Below are 5,330 nucleotides of genomic sequence, written 5' to 3' on the forward strand. Positions count from 1 at the left end.
AACTTCTTGTTTAAAAGGTTTGTAACATCGTCTTTCTGAGATAAGAGTGTAATATCATTTCGTTTTTGTTGTTAGTTTTCAAAAATATTAGATACGTATGATTAACTTTAAATTTATTATACGTGTTAATGATTGACTTTTTAAAATATACAGTACTATTAAATTTGAAATTTGAAATTGACAATGTATCAAAGATGGCCTAAATTTTGACTTGTAGTTTATGAGAGTGATGATACCCACAACATGAGTAAAGCGACCAGTGCCATTAAAGAGTATAAGGATTTATTAGCTGGAATAGATAGTGAAAGCGAAAATTATTGATAAATATTACGTCCAACTTTGATAATAATTGCTTGGATTTGTATGAGGTTGAGGTGATGGAGTTATGAGAGGATACTAATCCTCTCAATTCGAAAATGAGAGGCAACTTCTAACAAGGCTGTACTTTAAATAGACTATGGAACATTGTTGCATTTATGGAAAATTGATAAACAATAAACATCGTTTTAGAGAGAGGATTAGCTAGATTACGTAGCAATAAGCAAAGTCATTTGTTGATGGTATAATATAATGCTGACAATAATCCATTTCCTATGATATAATATGGCTTGGGTCCAGTTTTGTAATGGGCTGATTGGTTGTAACTTGTAAGCATTCGAATTATGGATACATCGTACTTATCGGCCCAATATGAGGCTATGAACACAAGTGAGATTTGAGACTTCTAAAAGGAATATTTTTTATTTTTTTAGGTTAGGGTGGGGTGGATAAAAAGCTCTTCAAAATAAATTTGAACTTAATTAATCTGCATTTAAATTGTAGTAGAGTATTGTCCAAAAAAAAAAAAAAAAAAAAAAAAAATGTCATTTGGGCTTTAAGATTTAAGTTCAATATAAATCCCAAGCGTGAAATTCCTTTTCTTGTACTAATATTAGTTTCTAATGTTTGTTGACTCTTTATTACGGAGTATGCAAATAGTGCAAAGAGTCTAATTTTGTCGGTTAAAAAAGTAATGCAGTTTATAATTAATTTTTTCTTAAGGTCATAGTCAGTATTTAACCATAATTTGTACTCTGTAATGAAGAGCATCACTTTGATCACAAAAACCTAAACTTTTTTTTTCCTAAAAATCATCAAAATTTTAACCTTAATTATGGACTGATTCGTAGTGAACCAGTGATAAATATTTAACTTAGATCTCATCTATGACTTGATCTTTCTGAGTTTCTAAAAACGAACATATTTCCGACAGTAGATATTGGTTGAAAAAATCCCAATGTAGCATAATTTTATTCACTAGTAGTACTTATATCCTACTCCGTATAATAATCCTACATGAAGATTGGACTGTACTGTATCGCATATCACAGTGTTTTTATACTGTAATTAGTCAGTGATTAGTACTGATTACTACGTACTCTGAATTTCATCGTAAGTTCCACGTGCTAAGAAGAGTGGACCACTACTAACTAGACACGTGGAAGATGTCGATTTGAGCAACGTTCCCCATGCATTCTCCACACACGTGACGTTATTCCTTTGTTTCCACAATTTTAACAGAAATTCAATTAAATGATCGACCCCTCATATTTAGCCTCGAAGCTAAGATTCATTTTAATAAAAATGACATTTTCGTATACTATATGCTTTTTCCTTGTCTCTCGCGATTTGTATCTTCCAATCATCTTATTAATTTCTCTTTCTTACGTAATATAAATGGACTGTAATCAAGATAATATAAGTATCTATCAATATAATGCAGCTGAATTGAAATATAATCACTTCTAACTAATTAATTAGTGTAATTACATATTATAAGCTAACCAAAGTTCTATGATATACAATGTGATGATTTAGTTATTAGTTAGTTAGTTAATCACTCTCTAGGTTCATCACCCTTAGCTAACTACTGTTTAGGGACAATTAGGTCAATTACCACATGGAACAACGCATAGGAGCTGAGGATCGATCATAAGAATAAATTTAAGATCCTTAATTTTGTGGATTTTATCAATTTGCAGTGTTTTTTGCTTGAGATGAGTGCATGCAATGCATATAGTACATGATCTGAGGTGTAGCAATGAAAAAAAAAAATGTAACATAAATTGACAAGATCAAAATTTGTTGATTTATGTTTCATTATCATCATAAATGTGAGAGGAGGCAAAGGCATATGAATGGATATGGTAAGTGGGGAACATGGGAAAAATCCGATGAATCTATACCTTAATTATTCATCATAAGCCCAAATTTGACAGTTATAGCTAATTAAAATACATTCAAATTCTATGTTGTAGGGAAAAACGATGAATTAGTAGTTAGTTAAATGACAATCGGTCATTATATATATTTTTTATATACTCTAGTTTAAACGTACTTATTAATGTTTAAAAAAGAAGCTAAAATCCGATTATAATGAAAATATAATAATAATAATGATATTATGAGATATGAATTAGCCAGGGCTTTGTTTTAGAGATGTGAGATCTCTCTAAACTTGATGCATGGGGTGTCTCTCGCTTTGTATGTAGGGGTTAATATAATGGTTAATCATCAATCATCAAAAAATAATGATCTGTCTTAATCGCAACTTTTGTTATAGTGGTCCCATACTATATATGTGTTCCATTGTTAATGAAAAAGATGATGATTTTTAATTTGTGCAAGGTGTCAACATATACTTGCTTGATGGAGATTTTCATGTTAGTGAGATGTATGTTCTATCTACTTCATTCTCGTGAATTGTTGACTATATTATTGAAGCAAGGGATCGATTACTAGCTAACAAGTGCATGGTATTAGAGTCATTAGAGCATTACATCCATAATACACTAATGACAATTACACATTAATAATGCACGTCAAGTGTGAGATTCACACGTAGTCTTGGTAAATTTATAGTGATTTATCTTAAAAACACTCAAGTAAGTGATAAAGGATTTTTTTATTTTTTATTTTTTGTAATTTAATACTTGCCACTTCTTAAAATCATCCGATACATTATATAGGACATCAACAAGCTAAGAAAAAAATTTAATTAATGTTTCATTATAATACGAGTTTACTTCAATAATTATCCATTCATATTTCCATGCATGCATGATTTATAGATTTTGAAGAAATTATTAACCTAAGACGACAAAACATTTCCAATTACTAATCTAGTACATCTTTCTAGCTAGGTTAATTGATTTATGCCCCTAAACATTTCTTATATTCCGTTATATATACATATCATTCTTTATTAATCACATACTTTACAAGATAAGGTAAGGACAAATTGGATTCCATTGATTATTACTTAATGTAATTCACTGTCACAAAACTGTAATAAAGATCCTAATTAAAAGTCAATTAATATATAATTATCATAGTTTAACTATTTAATCATGGGTTGTTTGGTAGATCTAAAGTAAAGTGAGCATGGGGTTGTACTTGCAAGTGGAAGTGACCTTAGCTCAAACTAATAACCGGCCAATTAACATTAAAATTAAACTTAAACTAGATTAAGTTAGGGCTGGCAAAAACTGACCCGACCCGAAAACCCGACCCGAACCCGACACGAAAAGAGCGGGTTAGGGTTGAGATTTTCGACCCGAAAACTTAAATGGGTTGACACGAACCCGAACCCGAAATTAAATGGGTTAGGTTAAGGTTGAATATCTCAACCCGAAAACGACCCACCTAACCCGAAAAAAAAATTCAGGTCAATATCAGGTCGGGTCAACCCGAACCCGACCTGATAACTCGAAATAAATTAAGTTACAAAACCAAAAAAAATCGGAAAAACCTTCTAATGGGCCAGCCCAATAAACTAAAGAGGCTCCATATATACTATCAAAACCCTAAATCCTCTTCATTTCCCTCATTTCATTCAGCCGTTTTCAACCTTCTCTCTCTTAAATTTTCTCTGTCCTCAAAAATACTAAAATCCATTAGACATTGTTGAATCCGAATACTCCATCGTTGTTGAATTCGAGTTTTCTCCTCTCTTCTCACTCTCATACGGTATTTAACTATTGTTTTCATGCTTCTTCTTGATAATTTATGAATTTATGCGAATAGATCTTGTTAGTTTACAAGTATACTAATTATTCTTGCTAATTTATGAATTTATGCGAATTGATCTTGTTAGTTTATGTATTTTTGTTGTTTATTTTTGCTAATTTATGAATTTATGTGAATTGGTCTTGCTAGTTCATGTATTTTTGTTGTTTATTTTGCATAATTTATGAATTTATGCGTTCTTAATTGTTCATTTTCAGCATAATCTGTTCGAAATTGTCCTGTTTTAAATTATTTTTATTCTGCATGCTCTTGTAACTATTAGTTTCCTTTTCTTGTGACTGAAACGCATGTTATCATATGAGGTTTAATTATTCATTATTCTAATTTATGAATTAAATGCATGTTATGAGATTTAATTAGTCTTGTGACTTGTGACTGTTATGTTGGCAGGAAGTAATGTCCAACGAATCATGTTCAATTGGAAATGCTTGGTGGATCAATTAGAGGTGGAGAACAAGAATGATACGCCCCATAATGACCCGATCTTGATCCAATTGCAAGCCATATTGAATCCCTAATCTGATTTGAGAACTAGAAATTTGAACTTGTGTTTTTGAAACTTGGTTTGTAATTTGTTTACTCTTGGTTTGTAATTAATAATTAGGTATCGTACTTAACTATGCGTTTTATTTTGGACTATTTGTTAGGATTGAAGCACTAAATGTTTGAACCTTTGCTTTGTTTGCCTGAAAATATAAGGGTTAGAAAAATTTAGGTGGTTTGAAACTTTGAAAAATTAGAGGTCATTTTCAGATCAGTTTCAGGTTAATTTCAGGTTAACATAACCTTATTTAAACCCAAATAAAAATTCAGGTCAAATAAGGTCATTTTCAGGTTGACCCGAACCTGAAAAAATCAGGTTCAGGTTGAGGTTTTCAACCCGAAATGTTAAACGGATCAGGTTCAGGTCAGGGGGTAGCTGACCCGAAATCAGCTAACCCGAACACGGACCCGACCCGACCTGATCCGATTGCCAGCCCTAAGATTAAGACTTAAACTTAAGTACTAAACTAACGTTGGTAGAGACCTGAGGGGAAACTACTTAACTACCGACCGCAAGTAGTGGTGACACACGTCTATAATTAGGGTTTACATTTGACTATATGTTTTATTTATGTAAATTCAAAGATTGTTTTTGGTCTTATTACTAATGTCGGATTTAATTAATTAACTTGTTATACACGCCTACTAAACGCCAAACTTATCTATTTTGGTCTAGATATTGATCAATATATATGTCCTTTTATCTAGATTATCAACTT

At 31.3% G+C, this 5,330-nt stretch overlaps 1 long non-coding RNA gene across 1 annotated transcript; it reads left to right on the forward strand.

The window, feature by feature from the left end:
- Nucleotides 1–3,876: 3,876 nt before the first annotated feature.
- On the forward strand, nucleotides 3,877–4,685 carry LOC145593475 (uncharacterized). Its single transcript, XR_014102743.1, has 2 exons — nucleotides 3,877–4,008; nucleotides 4,459–4,685. It is a non-coding gene; the product is annotated as an uncharacterized LOC145593475 (long non-coding RNA).
- Nucleotides 4,686–5,330: the final 645 nt, after the last annotated feature.

This window comes from Chenopodium album, chromosome 19, assembly GCF_948465745.1.
Source record: "Chenopodium album chromosome 19, dcCheAlbu1.1, whole genome shotgun sequence".
Classification (NCBI taxonomy): Eukaryota; Viridiplantae; Streptophyta; class Magnoliopsida; order Caryophyllales; family Amaranthaceae; genus Chenopodium; species Chenopodium album.